Source organism: Macaca mulatta, chromosome 20 (genome assembly GCF_049350105.2).
Source record: "Macaca mulatta isolate MMU2019108-1 chromosome 20, T2T-MMU8v2.0, whole genome shotgun sequence".
Taxonomy (NCBI): Eukaryota; Metazoa; Chordata; class Mammalia; order Primates; family Cercopithecidae; genus Macaca; species Macaca mulatta.
The window spans coordinates 48,586,777-48,610,219 of NC_133425.1; the positions used below are offsets into that span (position 1 = coordinate 48,586,777).

The 23,443-nt window shown below is 42.7% G+C and overlaps 1 protein-coding gene across 14 annotated transcripts in view; it reads left to right on the forward strand.

The window, feature by feature from the left end:
• Window positions 1-23,443, forward strand: part of CHD9 (chromodomain helicase DNA binding protein 9) — a 275,857-nt gene that overhangs the window by 60,304 nt on the left and 192,110 nt on the right. For 7 of the 14 annotated variants that reach the window (XM_077984745.1, XM_028840896.2, XM_077984739.1 and 4 more), the window contains exon 1: window positions 14,676-14,734. The exons of 6 other annotated variants lie outside the window; for them this stretch is intronic. The gene's annotated coding sequence lies outside the window, so the exon portion shown is untranslated. Of the gene's footprint in view, window positions 1-14,675; window positions 14,983-23,443 lie in introns of those variants that run through there. One more of the 14 variants, XM_077984736.1, reaches the window with a different exon arrangement.

The following is a 23,443-nucleotide window of genomic DNA, read 5'->3' on the forward strand; positions in this document are numbered from 1 at the left end:
TCCCAAGCAGCTGCGATTACAGGTGCATGCCACTACATCTGGCTAATTTTTGTATTTTTAGTGGAGACAGGGTTTCACCATGTTGGCCAGGCTGGTCTCAAACTCCTAACCTAAAATGATCTCCTCACCTTGGCCTCCCAAAGTGCTGGGATTACAGGCGTGAACCACCATGCCTGGCCTGACATTTCTTATAGTTTGTACAAATCACTCAGTATGTTCTTGCCAAACAGTACACACTCTGCAAGGGAAACACAAAAAGAAGCATCCTCCAGGAGCCAGGATAAGGTGTGCTGGACAGAGAGGGTTGTGCTTTACTAGTCAATAATTGTAAGGAAAAAGTTAGGCAGTCCCAGTCAAAATGGCGATTTTTAAAAAGACAAGAAACAACAGATGCTGGCGAGGCTGCAGAGAGATAAGAACGTTTTTACACTGTTGGTGGGAATGTAAATTAGTTCTACCATTGTGGAAGAGGATGTGGTGACTCCTCAAAGACACAGAACCAGAAATACCATTTGACCCAGTAATCCCATTACTAAGTATATATCCAAAGGAATATAAATCATTCTGTTATAAAGATATATGCACAGGTATGTTCATTGCAGCGCTATTCACAATAGCAAAGACATGGAATCACCAAAATGCCCATCAATGATAGATTGGATAAAAAAGTGTGGTACATATAAACCATGGAATGCTATGCAGCCATAAAAAGGAACAAGATCATGCCTTTTGCAGGGACAAGGATGGAGCTGGAAGCCATTATCCTCAGCAAACTAACTCAGGAACAGAAAACCAAATACCACATGTTCTCACTCATAAGTGGGAGCTGAACAATGAGAACACATGGACATAGGGAGGGGAACATCACACACTGGGGTCGGTTGGCGAGCGGCAAGTGGGGAGGGAGAACATCAAGAAAAATAGCTAGGCCGGGCGCGGTGGCTCACGCCTGTAATCCCAGCACTTTGGGAGGCCGAGACGGGCGGATCACGAGGTCAGGAGATCGAGACCATCCTGGCTAACACGGTGAAACCCCATCGCTACTAAAAATACTAAAAAATCAGCTGGGCGTGGTGGCGGCACCTGTAGTCCCAGCTACTGGGAGGCTGAGGCAGGAGAATGGCGGGAACCCGGGAGGCGGAGCTTACAGTGAGCTGAGATCGAGCCACCGCACTCCAGCCTGGGCGACAGAGCGAGACTCTGTCCGAAAAAGAAAAAAGAAAAAAAAAAAAAAGAAAAATAGCTGATGCATGCTGGGATTCATACTTAGGTAATGGGTCAATAGGTGCAGCCGAAATCGCGCCACTGCACTCCAGCCTGGGCGACCCAAAAATTTACCTATGTAACAAACCTGTACATCCTGCACGTGTACCCCAGAACTTAAAATTAAAAAAAAAAAAATTTAGGCAGTCCTGTGTGACACCATGATAAACAATGAAAAGGAAGAAATTCAATTAAATGTTTGATATTCAGAGGATTTGTGCTAATCCCTTACAGAATACAGACTATTCATGTGGCAATAGCCACAGACATTCAATTCTCTGACGTAATTTTTTTTTTTTTTTTTTGGAAACAGAATCTTGCTCTGTTGCCCAGGCTGGAGTGCAATGGCACGATCTTGGCTCACTGCAACCTCTCCCTCCCAGGTTCAAGTGATTCTCCTGCCTCAGCCTCCCAAGTATCTGGAATTACAGGCGCCTACCACCATGCCCAGCTAATTTTTTTGTATTTTTAGTAAAGAGGGGGAGTTTCACCATGTTGGCCAGGCTGGTCTCGAACTCCCGACCTCAGGTAATCTACCTGCCTCGGCCTCCCAAAGTGCTGGGATTACAGAAGTAAGCCATTGCACCCAGCCTGACATACTAATTTTGAGGTCTTTACCCAAACTTTCTGGAAGGTGGAATGTTTTTCAATTATCTGTAATGCTGGAGAAATCAAATATGTGCCTGTATAAGACCTAAATATTTCTTTCTTTCTTTTTTTTTTTTTTCTGATACAGAGTCTCGCTGTGTCGCCCAGGCTGGAGTGCAGTGACGCAATCTCGGCTCACTGCAAGCTCTACCTCCTGGGTTCATGCCATTCTCCTGCCTCAGCCTCCCAAGTAGCTGGGACTACAGGCGCTGGCCACCATGCCCAGGTAATTTTTTTTGTATTTTTAGTAGACACGGGGTTTCACCGTGTTAGCCAGGATGGTCTTGAACTCCTGACCTCGTGATTTTCCCGCCTCGGCCTCCCAAAGTGCTAGGATTACAGGCATGAGCCACCGCACCCGGCCAAGACCTAAATATTTCTATGGATTTCATATTTTTAAAAATCTCCTCTTGGGAGGTGGAGGCAGGTGGATTACTGGAGGCCAGGAGTTTGAGACCAGCATGGCCAACATGGCAAAACCCCGTCTCTACTAAAAATACAAAAATTAGCTGAGTATAGAGGTGCACACCTGTAATCCCAGCTACTCTGGTGGCTGAGGCATGAGAATCGCTTGACCCTGGGAAATGGAGGTTGCGGTGAGCCGAGATCACGCCACTGCACTCCAGCCTGAGCAATAGAGTGAGAATCTGTCTTAAAAAATGTCCCTTCTTTGTTTCCACTTAAGACTTTTCCTTAAATTGTGGAAGGTCACTAACTGCTTAACATCTAATGGTAACCAGAGAAAAAGGCTATACTGATTTATTTTTGGCAAAATGTTCTCTAAGATCCTACTGCTCTTAATTTTTTTCAATCATATAACCTAGAATTAATTTTCCTGGTTGGCGTGTTGTTCCTCATCCTCTAAAAACCATGGGGTTTAGTGCAAATAAAGCAACTATGATTAATATGCATCCTCAACCATAATGTCCAAGAATTCCAAAAATCTCCAAATACTTTTACATAAGAGATCATAATGATGTCTTGATAAAACAGGAATGCTTCAAAACATCTTATTAAAAAAGATAACTTTCTCTTTTTTTTTGACAGAGTCTTGCTCTGTTGCCGAGACTGGAGTGCAGTGGCACGATCTCAGCTCACTGCAACCTCCACCTCCCAGGTTCAAGCAATTCTCCTACCTCACCCTTCCGAGTAGCTGGGCTTATAGGCGCCCGCCACCATGCCTACATTTGTATTTTTAGTAGAGACAGGGTTCCACCATGTTAGCCAGGCCGATCTGGAACTCCTGACCTCAAATGATCCACCCGCCTCAGCCTCCCAAAGTGTTGGGATTACAGGCGTGAGCCACCATGCCTGGCCTGAGGTAACCTTTCTAAACAAGTCCCCCAACCTGAAAACAAGGGACACAAGGAAACTTTTGGAAGTGATGAATATGTTTATTACCTGGATTATGGTAATGGTATCACCAATGTATACATATGTCCAAATTCAGCAAATTGTAGGCATTAATTATGTGCAGTTTCCTGCATAGCAGTTAAACCTCAATAAAGCTGGGGAGGGAAGAAGAAATATAATTTTAAAAGTATTGAAGATTATATATTTTTACATTAAATTTACAAATCCACTTGCAAAGAAAACTCACTCTGTTATTTAAAAAAACAAAAAACCAAGATTGTGGTAATTATTAAAATATTTATTTTATCCCTAACAGCAATATATGATTTTTGTAAGCTGTTCCCATGATCCAAGTAGGAGTGTGAAAGCTCGCTGATGAGATTGCAGAAAGGTGGTGACAGAATTATAAGCATGGCTATCAAGTAAGGAAAAACAAGTCATCTGGGCACGGTGGCTCACACCTGTAATCCCAGCACTTTGGGAGGCTGAGGCAGGTGGATCACCTGAGGTCAGGAGTTCAAGACCAGCCTGGCCAACATGATGAAATCTCGTCTCTACTAAATATAAAAAATTAGCCAGGCGTGTTGGCGCAGGCCTGTAATCCCAGCTACTTGGGAGGCTGAGGCAGGAGAATTGCTTGAACCCAGAAGGCAGAGGTTGCAGTGAGCCAAGATTGTGCCACTGCACTCCAATCTGGGCACCAGAGCGAAACTCCATACTGAAAACAAACAAACAAAAACAAAAAAGAAAAACAAGTCAGGAAATGTCCAGGGAACTCTAATGCCATTTTCTCTTTTGTTGAACCTTATACAAGACAAAATGGATTTAAATAGCACCAGGAGGCTGGGTGTAGTGGCTCACACCTATAATCCTAGTGCTTTGGGAGACTGAGGCAGGAGGATTGCTTAAGCCTCAGAGTTCAAGACCAGCCTGGGTAACATAGCAAGACCCCATCTCCACAAAAAAATAAAAAAATAAAAAATTAGCTGGGCATGGTGGCAATGCCTATAGTCCTAGCTATTCAGTAGGCTGAGGCAAGAGGATCGCTTGAGCTCAGGACTTGGAGGTTGCAACAAACTATGATTGCACCACTGCTCTCTAACCTGAGCAACAGAGCAAGACCCTGTCTCTTAAAAAAAAAATTGCACTAGGATGGGTTTCTTCTGGAAATAAAATGCCTGCAATGCCTATAAAACCAGTTGACTGGGGCCAGGTGTGGTGGCTGACACCTGTAATCCCAGCTCTTTGGGAAGCTGAGGCGGGTGGATCACCTGAGGTCGGGAGTTTGAGACCAGCCTGTTCAACATGGAGAAACCCCGTCTCTACTAAAAATACAAAATTAGCTGGGCATGGTGGCGCATGCCTGTAATCCCAGCTGCTTAGGAGGCTGAGGCAGGAGAATCGCTTGAACCCGGGAGGCGGAAGTTGTGGTGAGCCGAGATTGCACCACTGCACTCCAGCCTGGGCGACAGCGTGAGACTCTGTCTCAAAAAAAAAAAAAAAAAAAAAAAAAACCTAATTGATTGGAAAAATACATGTTTACAGTTTACAGTTTCCATCAGTTCTTAGGCTAAGTGGTATAGGTCACACCTGTAATCCCAGCACATTGGGAGTCTGAGGTGGGTGGATCACTTGAGGCCAGGAGTTTGAGAGCAGCCTGGCCAACATGGTAAAATTCTGTCTCTACTAAAAATACAAAAAAAGTAGCCAGGTGTGGTGGTGCACACCTGTAATCCCAGCTACTCGGGAAGCTGAGGCAAGAGAATCACTTGAACATGGAAGTTGGAGGCTGCAGTAAGCCAAGATCGTGCCACTGCACTCCGGCCTGGGTGACGGAGCCAGACTCTGTCTCAAAACAAACAAACAAAACACCCTATAAACATACCAATTACAGTACCTGTAAATGAAGGTTAAGTGTTACCAAATTAATAAAAATAATTAATTACTCTTTATTTGCTTTAGAAAATAATTTGCTTTGAGGCCAGAGGACCATATCTATCTTGTTCATTGTTGTATTCCCAGCCTCTAGCATTGTGCCTGAGACATCACAGATCCCCTTTAAATACTTGTTGAGTGAATTCACTTTTTAAATAACAGCCACATTTCATCCTTTTGATCTCTCCAAACTTGATTTAGATGCAACTTCTCCAGGAGTGCTTATGTTACCCAAAGAGAAACAGATGCACAGAGAAGGAATGAGATGCTCGGGGATGTTTTATCAAGGAAACCAGCAAACCTTCTTTTTCCTGAAGACCTTTTAAGATTAGGACAAGCAGCTGTTTATAAAAGTAGAACAGTGTTAAGATTTGAACTGTCAAGTAGGATCATGCTTTGAAGTATATTCCTGGCTAAAAGCAGGGGATAAACTAGATAAAACTTGGAGACTCTTAAGACCTGTCCCTGATTAAATGGGCCTACAAGTGAGAATCTGAAGAACAGCTCTCTGGCTGAACGTATCCTTTGGATGTTGTTATTACCAGCGGCCTCTAGATTTGAGAACAGTGCTGAGCATGCTTTTAAATGATCTTTGAGGTACTTTAAGCTACCCATAGCTGAAAGCATACCTAGCCCTCATTTCTGTTTGCTTGAACAAGAGCCTGAAAAAGAAGTCTAAAGAACTTTCTAGTGATGTCCTTCACTCCTGTTCCAAAAAGAACCTGTGTTCTTCACCGAGTTAAGGAAATTTCACAACTCCCAGGGGCTAATGTGGAGTTCATTTTCACTTACTGCTGAATCAACTGAAGTTCCTTTCAGAGTCTTTTCCTAGAGTGGAAAAGTATCTGAGCTCTTCAACCTACTATTCATTAGTGCTGAGAGATGAAAATCATGTTAGAGTCTATAATGTAATGGAGCATAAAACATTTAAGTTATGAATCTGCATAAAATGTGTAAAAGATGAAAAAAGCATACTTTAATGTTTATCAGTACTTATTGATCAGTGAAAGAACATTTTCATTAATGCCTCGGCCTGTGAATGGATGTCAATAAAGATGAGTAAGAAGGTATTTCATATACACACACTTGTTCAATATTTATTATATGTTTATTATTCATAATTTTTTATTATTTATATGGGAATAATAACCTCTTCTGTAGCCAACACAGTACCTACCCTAGTATACATACATGGTGTATTTAAATATGTATTAATTAAGTAAATTATAACAAAGTCACAAAACTGGTGAGCTCAGTATAAGAAATAACAGTGCCACTACAACAATCTTCAAACTTTAAAAACGATTTACTACGTAACTAATTTTATGAATATAATTAAAATAATCTTTTTGTCTCAACACGTTCATATGTTAGATTCATATATGTTGATTTAATGTTTACAATACTGTAACAAAGTTGGAAACTGCTGACTGGGAATCACTTTTTTTTTTTTTTTTTTTTGAGACAGAGTCTTACTCTGTCACCCAGGCTGGAGTACAGTGGCACAATCTTCTCTCACTGCAAACTCCACCTCCCAGGTTCAAGAGATTCTCTTGCCTTAGCCTCATGAGTAGCTCAGATTACAGGTGTGCACCATCACACCCAGCTAATTTTTATATTTTTAGTAGAGATGGGGATTCACCATGTTGGCCAAGCTGGTCTCGAACTCGCACCCTCAGGTGATCAAGCTGCCCTGACCTCCCAAAGTGCTGGGATTACAGGCGTGAGCCACCACGCCCAGCCTAGAATCACTATTTTTTTTTTAACCAGCTTTATTGAGATAGTATTTACTTGACAAAATTTATATTTCAGTGGTTTCTAGTGTATTCAGAGTTGTGGAAGTATCTCCACAATCTGATTTTAAAACTATTTCATTGCCTCCCAGAAGAAACCCTGTACATAGATATTAACAGTCACTCTCGATTCTTCATCCCCCTTCTCCATGTCAGCCCTAGGCAACCACTGATCTACTTTCTGTCTATTTTCTTACTTTATTCTGCACATTTCATATAAATATAAACAAACAGTCAAGCCTTTTATATCTGGCTTTCATACTTTTTATTTTTTAATTTCTTTTTTTTTTTTTTTGAGACAGAGTTTTGCTCTATCACCCAGGCTGGAATGCAGTGGCTGTATCTTGGCTCACTGCAACCTCTGCCTCCTGGGTTCAAGCGATTCTTCTGCCGAAGCCTCCTGAGTAGCTGAGATTACAGATGCACACCACAACGCCTGACTAATTTTTGTGTTTTTAGTAGAGACAGGGTTTCACCATGTTGGCCAGGCTGGTCTCGAACTCCTGACCTCAAGTGATCCGCCCACCTCAGCCTCCCAAAATGCTGGAATTACAGGCATGAGCCACCACGCCCGGCCTAATTTTTAAAAAATTAAACGTCTTTGTGTAATAATTTTGCCTTCTGAGTTGGCTTTCTAGGGAATGTATCTGACTTTTATCACTTAAAATTATGTTTTCAAAGTTCATCTGTATTGTACTATCAGTACTTAATCTTTTTTTTATGGCTTAATAACATTCCAGTTTGTGTATATACCATTTTTGTTTATCCAGTCATCAGCTGATAGACATTTGGGTTGTTTCCACTTTTGGGCTATTGTGAATCATGCTGCTGTGAACATTTGTATGTAAGTTTTTGTGTGGACATACGTTTTCATTTCTCTTGGGTTGCTGGGTTATATGGTAACTATGTTTAACTTTTTGAAGCACTGTTTTCCAAAACAACCATCATTTTACATTCCTACCAGCAATGTACCAGGGTTTGAGGGTTCTAATTTCTCTGCATCTTCAATTACACTTTGTATTAGTCTGTTCTCATGCTGCTAATAAGGACATACTCGAGTAGGGTAATTTATAAAGAAAAAGGGGTTTAATGGACTCACAGTTCCACAGGGTTGGGGAGGCCTCACAATCATGGTGGAAGGCAAAGGAGGAGCAAAGTCACATATTACATGGTGGCAGGCAGGAGAGAGAGCATGTGCAGGTTTTATAAAATCATCAGATCTGGTGAGACTTAATTTTTTTTTTTTGTTTTTTTGGAGGCAGAGTCTCGCTCTGTCACCCAGGCTGAAGTGCAGTGGCATGATCTTGGCTCATTGCAACCGCTGCCTCCTGGGTTCAAGTGATTCTCCTGCCTCAGCCCCCAAGTAGCTGAGATTACAAGTGCCACCACTATGCCCAGCTGATTTTTTGTATTTTTAGTAAAAATGGGGATTTCACCATGTTGGCCAGGGTGGTCTTGAATTCCTGATCTCTGGTGATCCGCCCTGTTTGGCCTCCCAAAGTGCTGGGATTATAGGTGTGAGCCACCGCACCCAGCCTCGTGAGACTTACTATCACGAGAACAACACGGGAAAGACCCACCCTCATGATTTAATTACCTCCCACTGGGGCCCTCCCACTACACGTGGGAATTATGAGAGCTACAATGTGAGATTTGAGTGGGGACACAGCCAAACCATATCACACTTATATTGTTTGTCTTTTTTATTGTAGCCATCCTGATGAGAGTGAAGTGGTATCTCATTGTGGTTTTGATTTGCATTTCTCTAACAACTATGTGTTGAGCATCTTTTCATGTGCATATTGGCTATTTGTAGATCTTGTTTGGAGAAATGTCTACTCAGATACTGTGACCACTTTTTAATTGGATTATTATGTCTTTGTTGTTTAGTTATGAGTGCTCTTTATATATTCTGCATAGTAAACCCTTACCAGATACAGACTGTCCCTACCTTATTATGGTTCAACTTAGGAACCATGTCACCTAGGCTGGAGTGCAGTGGCACAATCTCAGCTCACTGCAACCTCCGCCTCCCAGGTTCAGGCAATTCTCCTGCCTCAGCCTCCCAGGTAGCTGGGATTACCGGCACGTGCCAACATGCCTGGCTATTTTTTTGTTTGTTTTTAGTAGAGATGGGGTTGGCCAGACTGGTCAACCATGCTGGCCAGGCTGGTCTCGAACTCCTGACCCCAGGTGATCCGCCTCGGCCTTCCAAAGTGGTAGGATTACAGGCGTGAGCCACTGCGCCCAGCTGACTTATGATTTTTTGACGTTGCAGTGGTGCTAAGGTGATACGCATTCAGTAGAAATTGTACTTTGAATTTTGAATTTTTATCTTTTCCCAGACTAGTGATACATAGTAGATAATCTGTCATGATGGCTCAACTTTCAGTCAGCCACATGATCACAAAGACAAACAACCCATACTGTATGGTGGGCTATGTTACCAGATGATTTTGCCCAACTGTAGGCTAAAGTCAGTGTTCTGAGCACATTTAAGGTAGGCTAGACTAAGCTATAATGTTCTATAGGTTAAGTGTATTAGCTGCATTTTCAACTTAAACAGTATTTTCAACTTACAATGGGTTTATCAGGACAAAACTTCATTGTAAGTTGAGGAGCATATGTATTTGATTTGCAAATATTTTCTCTCATTCTGTTTTGTCTTTCTTTGCACTTTCTTAATGGTGTCCTTTGACACTTCTATTTTGATGAAGTTTAATCTACTTTTTGTGGTTTCTTGTATGAAAGTTTTTAATTTTAATGAAGTCTAGTTTATATTTTCTTTTGTCATTTATGCTTTTGGTGTCATATGTAAGAAATAATTGCCTAATCCAAGATCCTGAAGATTTACTTCTGTTTTTCCTCTTAGAGTTTTATAGCTTTACTTCTTACATTTAGGTGTGTGGTCCCTTTTGGTTTATTGTTTTGTGTGGTATGAGGTAGGGGTCCAACTTCATTCTCTAGTATGTGTATATCCAGCAGTCCCACCATTGGTTTAAAGGACTACTCTTTCCCAATCTAAATGTCTTGGCACTCTTGAAAATCAATTGACCATAAATGTAAGAGTTTATTTCTGGATTCTATATTTTATTCCATTAATCCATATGCCTATCCTTATGCCAGTTCCACACTGTCTTGACTATTATACCTTTATAGTAAGTTTTCAAATTAGGAAGTGTGAGTTCTCCAACTTTCTTCTTTTGACTGTTCTGTGGGTATCACTTTTGCAGGTCTTACTGAGGTAGGATCTAAACCTTAGTTTTGCAGTTTCAGGATTTTTTTTGAGATAGGGTTTCTTTATCTTTTCTTTTTCTCTCTTTCTTTCTTTCGTTCTTTCTTTCCTTTTCTTTCTCTGATGGAGTCTCACTCTGTCACCCAGGCTGGAATGCAGTGGTACAATCTCGGCTCACTGCAACCTCTGCCTCCCGGGTTCAAGCAATTCTCCTGCCTCAGCCTCCCAAGTAGCTAGGATTACAGGCGGTGTGCACCACCACACCCAGTTAATTTTTGTATTTTTAGTAGAGACGGGGTTTCCCCACATTGGTCAGGCTGGTCTCGAATTCCCGACCTCAGGTGATCCACCTATCTCGGCCTCCCAAAGTGCTGGGATTACAGGTGTGAGCCACCACACCCAGCTAGGTCTCACTCTTTCACCCAGGCTGGAGTGCAGTGGCGTGATCACAGCCCACTGCAGCCTCAACCTTATGGGCTCAAGTGATCCTCCCAGCTCAGCCTCCCTAGTAGCTGGGACTACAGGAACATGCCACCATGCCCAGCTAATTTTTCTTTTTCTATCGTTTTGCAGAGATAAGGCTTTACCATATTGCCCAGGCTGGTCTCAAGCTCCTGGGCTCAAGCAGTCCACCTGCCTTGGCCTCCCAAAATGCTGGGATTACAGGTGTGAACCAGCAAATCCAGCTAGTTTCAGGATCTTGATTGCATACGTTTTCTCCAGAGTGAACAGATACTAAAGCATTGATTCATATTCCTCAAACTTGCAGGAAAACATCACAAATTTACATTGTCAGATATTCTTTTGGTGACCTAAACCAAAATGGTTATACAGGGAATTTTCCATTCTAAGATGCCAAATTAGTTACTAAAATAAACATGCCTGATAAACATGGAATTGGAAACTCAGGCTGAGGGGAAGAATATAGTGTAATGGTTACAAGTTATAGCCTTTGGGGCCAGACAGTTCTAAGTTTGAATATTGTTTCTGTCACTCAATGACTGTGTAACCAGGACAAGATTTTAGACTTATCTGTAAAATTTAGGGGGGGATTCCCTTTCTCAGCGGGCACGGTGGCTCATACCTGTAATGAGAGGCTGAGGTGGGTGGATCATTTGAGGTCAGGAGTTCAACACAAGCCTGGCCAACATGGTGAAACCCCGTCTCTACTAAAAATGCAAAAATTAGCTGGGTATAGTGGTGCAGGCCTGTAATCCAAGCTGCTCGGGAGGCTGAGGCACGAGAAGCGCTTGAACCTGGGAGGTGGAGGTTGCAGTCCTGGGAGGTGGAAATTGCAGTGAGCTGAGATCGTGCCACTGCACTCCAGCCTGGCCGACAGAGTGAAACTCTGTCAAACAAACAAACAAACCACAACAACAACAAAATCCATTTCTCATAGAGTAGTTGTGAAGATGAAATGAAATAACAAAATATAAACTTTTAACACCTTGCTTGGGACTAAATTTCAGTAAATGTATCTATGATAGGATGTTTCTTTCAAGGTGTGGAGAGCCACTCTGTCATAGCACAGGCTTTCTGGATACACAAATCCCTGTGTCCAGATAACAAGGCCTCTTTAATTGGAAAGACATTGGGTAGGAATGGAGACATTCTTTTTTTTTTTTTTCTTTTGAGACAGAGTCTCATTCTGTCATCCAGGGTGGAGTGCAATGGTGCCATCTTGGCTCAACTCAACCGCTGCCTCCTGGATTCGAGTGATTCTCCTGCCTCAGCCTCCCAAGTAGCTGGGATTACAGGCATGCGCCACCACGCCCAGCTAATTTTGTATTTTTAGTAGAGATGGGGTTTCTCCACGTTGGTCAGGCTGGTCTCCAACTCCCGGCCTCAGGTGATCTGCCGGCCTCGGCCTCCCAAAGTGCTGGGATTACAGGCGTGAGCCACCACACCTGGCCAGGAATGGAGACATTCTTATTCTGGAGTGGGATTGAGGGACCTAGAGAGCGTCGCCACCGCTTGGCTTTAGACAGCCCATTGCCTAGTGGAAATGGTAGGCCAGTGTTGCTAGATTTTGATGTTGTTTGTGATATTGATTCTTGCTAACTTCAGTTGCAAAATGTAATATTTACTAATTTGATCCCTAAATTCTGAGATTTAGAGCCATCTTCTGCAACATTTTTCCAGAGTCCCCATATTCAGAAACCACAGTTACTGAGATACCTCCAAAATTTAAGACAGAAGTGAAAACCCTTCACTGACCAGTGAAAATGTCACAAGAACTTACGTACTTAACACAGGAGAACCCCACAGAAAATCTTTTCACAAAATCTGACAGTCTAAGCTAATAAAAGTTTATCGATGTCTAAGTTCATAATGGCATAAAAGCAACAAAAAAGTAGGAAAGAAGATTGTTAGGTAGAAGAATTGAGAAGTGTCAGCCCAGTAGTGAGGAAGGAGATAGCAAAAACAGAAGTTAAAAACAAAACCAAAACACAAAAACCAGCATCCTAGAGACCATTTATTATAGGGACAAATTTTGCATATTTTAGAGAACATTCACTGATTATAATGGCATACAATAATGTTGATAATTCTCGTACTGCTCTTTAATGACCAAGCCTAAATAATTTTCAGAGGGCTGCATTCAAGAAAACATGAACGTTTTTCATTAGATGATGGGGAGGCCACTCAAGTTTTTTGTTTAAGTGGGATATCATTCTGCTGTGATGTCAGATAGATGAGATGTTACTGGCCTTAAATTTGACTCAACAAGTTGAATTTGCAAACTAAAGCACTATTCAAATAAGTAGTGTGGGGGGCCCCAGAGATAAACTCTTTCTTTGCATTCTTAGTCTAATATGTGGTTGTTATAAGTAACCTTCAGGAAATCAAAGTTGCAATTGTAACCGCCCTTTCAGCAGGGTTTCCTCCCAGCCCTGTCAGTATCTCAGTTAAATAGAGGTATGTTGATCCACTCTGGAGGGCCTTCATGGGGAATATAAAGAATGAAACTACTTGGCAACTACCATTATGTATACCGCAGCCATTCCATTCTGGCTAGGCATAAACAAGCACAGTGTCGCTCCTTAGCGGAGGCTGAAATTCAAGAGATTTCTGTCAACTGTGAACGTGCAATATCACCTTCCCTGGATCTGAAATGGTCAAGAGATTTGAACAAACATAAAGTAGGCCGACCGAAGTTCAAACATTTCTTTTGTCTAGCTCACGTTTTCATATGGATTTTAAATTTTTAATTCGGCAGAAAGCTAGCTAAGGATCTGCAAGGAGGAGACCCTTAGAATTTTACAGCTGGAGGACTTTTGGAAAACTTGTGCAGCCTCTTCCTTTTACAGAAGGCAAAACCGAGGCCCTGGGACACGCTAGGATTTGATGTAGGTCACTCAGTTAATTCGTGATGGATCGAGAGGGAACCCAGGTCTCCAACACTTTCTTAGGCCGGCGGTTTTCCAGTACATCCTCTGCTCCTAAACCAGTATCACCCTCCCCCACAGCTCGCTTGCTCTCTCTTCTTAAATTCTTGCGTTTATTTTTCTCTCCCTTCGTAACTGTGCAATGGAGAACGGGAGCCTGAGCCTGGGGAAGACTGGTTTGCAGCCGCAGCCTAGGTGCGCGCTCTCCCCTGGCTTGCGGCGTGGGGCTGGGTGTCCGCGGCGGGCGCCGGCCACGGCAGGTGCTGGCACCTGGGCTCAATCGCTGCATCATCGCGGCACCCTCCGTGCTCTCGATTCTACAGCACGGGCGCGTGACACCCAGGTCTCCGCGCGAAAGGAGAACGTGGGGCTAAATCCACGTCCCTAAGAAGGACGTCTTTGGAAACCCTCGCCCTTCCTCCGCGGATCCGGGCTGCCCGAGAGATGCCCTGCGTGTGAGTGACCTCGGCGCCGACCCCGCCACTGGTCAGCTCGCGGCTGGGGCGTGCCCTGCCGGGGCCTGACGTGGCGGCGGGACCGCGGGGCGGGCGGCGCGAGGGGAGAGGCCGCCGCGAGGGCGCGGCCTGACGTGGCGGCCGCGGCGGAGCGGCCGGGGGAGCCCGGGCCACTGCACTGCCCCGCGCTCCGGCCAGAGGGCGCCCGGCCCCAAGCCTTCCCCGCCCCGAAGCCGCCCAGGGCTCCGGGAGTAACCGCGCCAGCGATTGGGTCGGCGGCGCGGCGGGGCCATGTTGGAGCGGAGCGGCGACCCCGCCTCTCACCGCCCTCCGCCCTGGGTCGGGCCGCGCCAGGAGGGAAGGGCAGGGGCGAGGGGGATGCTCCTTCTCGGGAAGCCCAACGCGGCTGGAGCCGCGGCGGGAGCGGCGGCGGTCACGGCCGCCCCTCCGCGACCGGGCCAATCAGCGGCACGGGCACAAATATGCAAATAGCGCGCCGGTGCTGCCGGAGTGCCGCTCGCAGGGGCTGGTGGGGTCGCTCTGGGGGAGTGAACTGGGCCAATCAGGCGGGTGCGTGGCGGCGCGGGGGAGGCGGTGCCCCTTCACTCCTCCCTCCACTCCCTCCCGGCCCCGCGCTGACAGGGGGGCCTGGCAGCGCAGCCGGTAAGTGCCGCCGCCACCGCCGCTCGCCGCTACCACCCACCGCCTCGGGCGTGGGGAAGAAGCCCGGGGGGCACAGCGGGGCAGCGGCCGCTGCTCAACTGGTGGGGTGATGCGGGGGCGGGTCGTGTCAGCCGGGTGGTCGCCTGAGGCCGCCCCCGCCCGGCCAGCCGCGCGTGTCAGTCTCAGTCGAGGCGGGGGGCGGCGGGGGCGCCTCAGTCATGGCGAAGCGCGAGAGTCAGCGAGCGGCGGTGAGTACGTGCAGCCGCCGCTGCCGCCGCCGCTCGGCCGGAGGCGGGGGGGTCGGGGCAGGCGGGGCCGCGCCGCTGCCTGAGGTGAGGGGCCCGGGGCCGGGGCCGGGGCCGGGCGGGCGGGCTGGCCCGCGGGGAGGCCGGGGAGGGGGCGCTGACCGCACGTGCGGCCCAGCCAGCCCGCGGCCCGCCCCGCGCCTGTCATGGCTGCGGGCTGCTGCCCCCGCCCCCCGGCCCGCAGCCCCCGGGGTCGGGACTCGGCCGCCGCGCCTGTTGCGTCGGGTGGAGGTGAGAGCCGGGCGGCCAGGGCGTGGGGAAGGCGGGCCCCCTTCTCCGCCCAGCGCGAGATCGGGGCCTCCCACGGGTGGGTTCCCTCCCGAGGGTCGGGCTTCCCTCCATCCTGCAGCCTCTTCCCCCGCCTGTGCCGTCTCGCCTCCGTGACTCATGACAGGGCGTCCCGCGCGGGCACCAGATGTCCCGGAGCACGGGACGCCCCCGGCGCTTTCCCAGGCCTTGTCTCACGGTTCCGACCGCAGTGCCTTCCCCGCGATCCTTCACCCCGAGTGCCGCTCCCCGTCTGCAGCGTGGCCCGGACCCCGCAAGCCCGCGTGTGTGCAGCCGTGGTCGTTTTCTGGGTGCCTGGGTGTGGGACGTGCGGGGTGGCTCCAGGGCTCTCTGCGTGGACATCCAGCCCAAAGCCAAGCACGACCCGGAAAGCCCGGGTGTCTCACTGGCTGTCACAGCTGCCAGCTTAGACTGGTTTCTGTTTGTTCTCATTTTTATTTTTTTAATCTTTTTTTTTTTTTTTTTTTGGCGGGGGGGTTGGTTTGCTTTTTTTTTTTTTTTAAAGAAAAATAAAACTTTTCAGAACAAAGTAGATGATAATTTTGTTGTTGTTGTTGTGATATTTAACAGTGTTACAGTTACTTTCCTGAAAGTCTGGGATTTGACGCTATTGTGACATTTATTTATGTGAAATATTCATACCTAAGAATTCCCGTGTATTAAATAAAGTTATTTTCATTAATAAAATTACTATCAGCATTTAGTTTCTCAATTTTGCATGCTGCTTTGCACCTTTTCCTTTTTTCCAGTTCTGCTTAAAATCTCCATTTCTACTTAACCAGCTATGGTCTTAAATGAAAAGAAGGCTTATCTTGTGTAATGTTACTCTCTCCCTAGACTCTAGATAACTGTAGAGGTAGTTTTAAAAAGAATCACTAGGTCTGCAAACACTTGAATGTACAAAAGCTGAATTTAAAGGAGGATTCTACATTGCAGAGGGAGGAGTTTGTTTTTGTTTTTTGCAATGCGAAAGGATGATCATAGTGTTTTTCTTTTCTCTTGGGTTTACAGAATGTGAATTTAGAGATGCTGTGTTGTAACAGCAGGCCGCACAGAGCCTTACGTTCGATATTTGATAAGTATTTGTTAAATAAAAGACTTCTATTGCTCGAAGCAAATTCTATCTGTATTGTGTATCTTCAAATACTTTCCATTTCTTATCATTCTTCTTCTTCTTTTTTTTTTTGGTATTGAGACAGAGTCTCGCTCCGTCACCCAGGCTGGAGCGCAGTGGCGCCATCTGGGCTCACTGCAACCTCTGCCTCCCAGGTTCAAGCAGTTCTCCAGCCTCAGCCTCCCCAGTAGCTGGGATTACAGGTGCACGCCACCATGCCCGGCTGTTTCTTCTATTGCTTTAAAAATTCACGTTACGTAGTTATAGTTTACCACAAAGTATTGGCAGGTCTGTGTCCTTGGAGAGTTTCCTATAAACTACAGACCACATAATGTAGACGTGAAGTCTGTGTTACAGACGTGAAGTGTATTGGGAAGAGTGGTTGCCTCCTAGTTTTGGTTAAGGGTAACTGTCATTCCTGAACAGTTTCAGGTAAGTATGTATAGTATTGTAGTTAAAAACAGCAACAGCAAAGAACCCTTGTGATTGATTGACAAGGAGATTATATCCTAAGGGCACAGTAAATAACATAAGATAAAAGCAATGCTAGTCAAAAACGGTACTAAGTTAGGTGTGTGAGCAAGCTGCTTTAATCGGGGGCTGCTCTAATAGGGAGGCTGATGCAGGAGAATCACTTGAGCCAGGAGTTCAAGTCCAGCCTCGGCAACTTAGTAAGACTGCATCCCATCTCTATTAAGAAAAACAAAATTGTGATGCTTTTATAACCAGTAAAATCCTCTTCTTCGATAGAGTGCTGGCTACAGAGAATCAGGACTTTGTCACTTAACAGTGTAGATAATATTCAAGTTTCTTGACATCTGTGAGCCTTAGTTTTCTCCTGTATAAAACTTTGTTTCCTCCAGTTTTACTATTGTAGGATTCTAAGTATCCCATGAGGTCTATCCTCTGAAATAAAAAATATTATGGGGTGGGCAGGTATGAATACAGATAGAAAACCGTGTCCATGGAAAAAGCCCATGACGAGATAAGATTAAGGAAACCATAGAATTTTCAACTTGGAAGTATCTTTTAGAAACTTTTAACTCCAAACTTATTATCTAATGCAACCAAATGCTTTCTACAAGGCACTGTGCTAGACCTTCCTGGTTTACCTCTGGAAACAGGATAGAACTGAAGGATGGGCTAAATATATGAATTCAGGAGGCAAGAACTGAAGTAGGAATACAGATTTTAAAGTAAAATCCATTGAATCTATCAGTAGTAAAATAAAATTTTGGTACATGTGAAAAGTTTAGATTTTCTAAAGATGTGTTTATTGATCGAAATGTCATAGAGGAAAAAGCTTACCCCCCATAAATAACAGAGAAGAAAAATGAAATCCTAGAGAGTCTATAAAGAAAAACTATGACTGAATTAATCTACTGGGGAAATTTCATCAGGTAATGAGTGAATAAAAACACAGGTAAGAATATGGAAACTTGAGGCAGTTGGTCAGAGTAAAAACTAATGGAAGCATGTTGTAAGTGCTTGGAAAACTTCAGAAGCCAAGATTGGAGTCAGAAGAGATTTATGGATACTGATGAGATAGAGTTATTTTAACCTTTTAAATTCTTTGAAGTTGTCTTTACGTGGGATATACATTTCTTATATGAGATTTAGCTTTTTTTACACTTATTTATGTTGTAAATTTAAGGTGCCACATTCCAGTTTTATAACTGTTCTCTATCACTTTGCGCTTCTGTTTACTTCCTTATTTGGGCTTGACTCCCTTTTCCACCTCTTGGAATTTTACCAGTCTATGAATGCTCAGGTCAAATTCCACCTTGTGAATAAAATCATATCTTGTCCTTGTAGCCCTTAGGGATTTCTCCTTCCCGTGAGATCTTAGTATTATTATTTGTCGCACTCATTTGACATACCATGTACAACTTCCTGACATTTCCTCTGTTGAATTGTCTTTAAGCTTTCAGAAACACTTTTTGCTCCTTTCTTTTAGAAACAGTTGGAAAGCTGATCAAGTGACAATGGGAGACCCAGAGAAGGGGAAACTACTTCGAACTGTAATTTATTCTCTGGACTCAAAGTAATTCACATCCATTTATTCATTAAACATATATATTTTGAAGTGCTCCCTTAATTTATGATATATGTATTAAGTACATAATAAGTGATCCCTGCCTTCATGGAACCTACCATCTAGCAGTGCAAACAGATAAAGAACAAGTAAATAAACAAATGTAAAATTACAACTTATGATCAGTTCAGTGAAAGAAAAGAACAGAGTGCTGTGGTGGAGAAAATGGGGAGAAATTAATGTTGCATGCTCAGAGAAGGCTTCCCTCAGTTGGTGATACTAAGTGGAAACAATAAGAAGACAGGTCAGAAGATAAAAGAGTTTCTTGGAAGAGAGAAAGATATATTTGAAGGCTATGACACAGGAAAGAACTTAATATTTGAAAGAAATGAAAAGTTCAGGGTGGCAGAAGCATAATAATAAGGCAGAAAGCCATATGAGCTGAAATGAGAGATAGAAAGCAGATTATACAGGGCCTTGTAGGGCATATTAAAGACTTACAGGTTTTACTAAAGACATTGTAGTTGTTGAAGATTTTTAATTAGAGAAATGATACGCTTTAATCTACATTTTAAAAATGCTACTTTGAGAATGGATTGGAGAAAGGCAAGGGTGAAAGTAAAGATATTGTAATACTACAGTAGTCCAGGAAAAACATGATAGTAGCCAGATTATACGTATATTTTAGAGAGGAGATGGTGAGGTGTGGAGGAGGAACAACTGACAGATTCATGATGGATTGGATGTGAGAAGAAAAGTGTCAAAAATGATTTCCTGGTTACTGGCTTGAGGAACTAGATAGTTGGTGGTGTGTGATTTACTGAGATGAGGAAGATGAGGGAAAGGAAAGACTTGGCAGGAAAACAAGTTGTGAACACCATCCCTGAACAAGTGCTTCAGAAGAAGTCTGCCTTTATCTGAATGATAAACACCTTAGAATAGGTTTAGCTGGAAGTGTGATACCATACAATGACATATTCATACTGTGTTGAGAGGAAGAAGTAAGCTTCATATTTATGTTAGAAAAACTGGTGAAATGATCTTTTTTAACAATGCACTTCAGTTTTTGAAAGTTTATTTGAATATTTTTATAGTACAGATTTTATTAAATATGAAAGTTTGAGAGAAACTCAATACAATATTGAATGGGTATATATAGTATTGGGTGATGGTGCAGAATACAAAAGTTTTATAATCTTGATATTCTCAGGAGAGTAGCATTCTTTTCAGTTATTAGCTTGTAAGGGAGCCTGATATTAAATTTATAGTTTTTAATGAGGCTTCTCATTTAATGGTGCTTATAAGTAGAAGTTATAGTTCAGTCATTACTAGCTATTATTTATCAAATAGCTGTCAGATGCTGATGTTTCTGTTGTAATTTGGCATTATGAAGTTAACCAAGCAAATATTAAGTTTGGTGTTTGTTTGATTTTTACTATGTTTCAAAACATTTTAAAACTAATAATTTTAAACATTGTTATTGCTATAAAGGGACATAGTTTGAAACCAGAAAACAGATGACCTTTCTTGTGTAGTGGTCATTTCATATTAATTTACCTACTAACTAGTAGCAGTATAAAGAATATTCGATTTTATTCTATTGGAAATCAGTAACTGTGATTCTGAAAGATAACTGCTAATATATCTGGTTTTGTAAGAGGAAGGAAAAAATGGTATTTTTTGATTCCGTCTTTGCAGTGTTTATCTTTAAAATGGCAATCAAATAGTCACTAAATTTTTTTTCTTCCATTTAAGGAACTGAGTACGTTTACCTAAAAGATAAAAAAAAAAATCTAGGAATTTAAGATTACAGACTTGGTGTAGTCTGTTTTACAGTTGAAGCAACGGAGGTACAGAGGAACTGAGTTGCCTGAGGTTTCTAATGTTAGGGAATGCTTTATTTCATGGATTTCATAATTTAGTGAATTCACTACCTATTCCAATATATGAACACACTTATTCTGCTTTGGTGAGTGTTTATTGAAATTAGTATTGTTATTGGCACCCTGAAAGCTTTCGTTATATTCTTTTCTAATTATTCCCTTTCTGTATTGCTAGGGTGACCATTATCTTGATGTCTAAAATCCATAGATTAGCTCTGCCTATTTTAGAACTTTATTAAATTGAATCATATAATATGTGTTCCTCAGGTCATGTTATTTTTGTGAGGCTAATCTGTGTTTTTCTTTTTTTGCTTGGGGGATACGGAGTCTTGCTCTGTTGCCAGACTGGAGTTCAGTGGTGCGATCTCGGCTCACTGCAACCTCTGCCTCCCAGGTTCAAGTGATTCTCCTGCCTTAGCCTCCCGAGTAGCTGGGATTACAGGCACCCACTACGACGCCCGACTATTTTTTTTATTTTTAGTAGAGACAGGGTTTCACCATGTTGGCCAGGATGGTCTCGATCTCTTGACCTCACGATCTGCTCGCCTTGACATCCCAAAATGTTGGGATTACAGGTGTGAGCCACCGCGCCTGGCCTAATCTGTTTTTCTATATAGAAGAATTTATTCATTTTCATTGCTGTTGATTCTAATGTATGATGGATTTTTTTAGTTTTGCACTATTATGAATAATACTGATTCCTACATCTGTCTTTCGGTGCACATGTGCACACATTTCTGTCAAGTATGTATTTCTGGAAGTGGAAAAACTGGTCATAGCTATGACATGTTCAACTTTAGCAGTAATGCCTTATAGTTTTTCAAATTTGTGGTTCCAATTTCTACTCCTTTTAGCAGTGTGTGAGAGTGCCAGTTACTTCACATTCATTTATATGATTTGATTAAAATACTGCTATATTTGAAAAATTTTGTGCTCTTTTTTAATCTCTGAAGATGAGTATTTGATGATGAATAGCTACTTCTGCCTAAATGAGATACAGTGTAAAGGAATATGAGATAACAAATATAAACATTTTTAGTTCAAAAATGAATACCCATGTTGTGCCTGTTGGATTATAGCAGATTCTAACAGAACCCAGTTTTATGTTCTTGAAGATAAATGTCAAGGCATACAGTGTCTTTTCTTGATCCTTAAAAAAGTTTAGTTTTTAAAATAGAATGCAATTTAGGGAATATGGTGTGTGAAGAATGATAAAATACATATCTAAACTTTAATCAAAGAAATCTTATTGAATTATAGAGATTAAGAGAAAACTTTTATCAAGGTAAACTTGATAGCTATTAGGTGGAATGCACAGAATACTTTGAAATAAGTTCCTGGGGAAGAAGCGGGGGGTGGGGAAATTTGACAAAGATCTGTATTATTTTTGAGATTAATAGAAATTTGTCAGTAATGACCAAAGTCCCCAGGCCTACTGATAGGGGATATACATCATAAGTAGAGCCTTAAGCTATTACTTTCTTAGTATTCCTTAGGTTGACGACTTCAGGAAGGGCACTAAGAGGCTAAATGATCTTAAGGTAGTGGGAAATTGGGTTTTATATCTTTATTTTATACCATTAGTAAGAAAAAATTTTAAATAATTTGTGATATTCTAAGAAAAGCAGATTTGAATTTCTCAAAGATTTGAGTGAAATCACATTTGGAGGATATAGTAGTGAAGATGTGTCAAGTTTGACTGAATTTGAAATGCTAAGTAAGTGGATTTGGTAAACATGAAATCACTGCGTAGAAACTTACATCTAGTATTAAGCTACTTTAAATGAATCAGAAAAAGAAGAAAAGCCATAGGGAAGAAAATTCAAGGTATGGTTTCATAGAAGTGAAGAAAATTTCCAGGAGGTGAAGGGGTTAATTGAACTGAGTTCAGAAGATTCTTAAAGCACTCAAAGCCTAAGTGGTATGTAATAAATGGGAACACATAGACAATTAGAGGCTTCATATAGAAGACAGAATTTGTGTTTAGCTTTTGTTGTCACTTTGGTTAGTGATAACTTTTCTTAGTGGTCAAAGATGGATTGAGAGAGCCATTTGGGGCCGGGCGCGGTGGCTCAAGCCTGTAATCCCAGCACTTTGGGAGGCCGAGACGGGCGGATCACGAGGTCAGGAGATCGAGAGACGATCCCGGCTAACACGGTGAAACCCCGTCTCTACTAAAAAATACAAAAAAAAAAAAAAAAAAAAAAAAAGAGAGAGCCATTTGGATTTGTCTAGGAGGTTGTTAGTTACCTTTGAAAGTACACATTTATGGGAACAAGCTACAGAGTACAAGAAGTTAACAAGTAAATAGGTATTTAGAAAATGGAGGCAGCAGATCACTTATTTTCAATATTTGGCATTTGATGGAAGAATAGAAATAGGATGATTCGGTTTTTACATTTGTGTTAAGGTAGGGAAGGTTGGTCTGCTGATGCTCAAAGGCAGAAGAGAAGCAAGCAATTGCAAAGAGGCAATTAAAGATCCTGGAAAGGGGGACTGTGGGAGGGCATAAGTCTTTTTGAAAGGCTAGATGGAATGTTTTTTTGAGGTAAACGATCTGTCTTTGGAAAAGAGCCATGTTTTCTAAGAATAGCTGGAAGAAAAAGGACATAGATACAAAGATAGATATAGTGCTTCCTTCTGAAAAGATGGTTATTTAGTAAATTTCAGCAGGAAAATCTCAGAAAACAAATTGTCCTTAGGTAAGAATGGGGAAGTTAGGACTGAAGGCTTGAGGGGAGAGAACATAAAATAGCTACAGTGAGATAGCCTAGTAACAGAGGAATATATTTTAAAATTTCTAAGGCAAAAGAAGGGCTATATTGAAGGTAAAGTGTATAAATTAATATTAACCTTGTATTAATAAGGTGCTAGTCATATAATAAATACTACAAATATAAATAGTCAGAAAATGTTAATTTAATTGAACCAAGGATTGACAATAAAATTACAGTGGTGATGGTAATACAGTATGGTAGGTTGAATGAATGAAAAAAGTCACAAGAGTATTGAAGGTGATAAGAGAACAGTATTGGAGATTATTTAAGGCAAAATAATCTGAGGAGGTCTGGAGAAGCCTGTTGA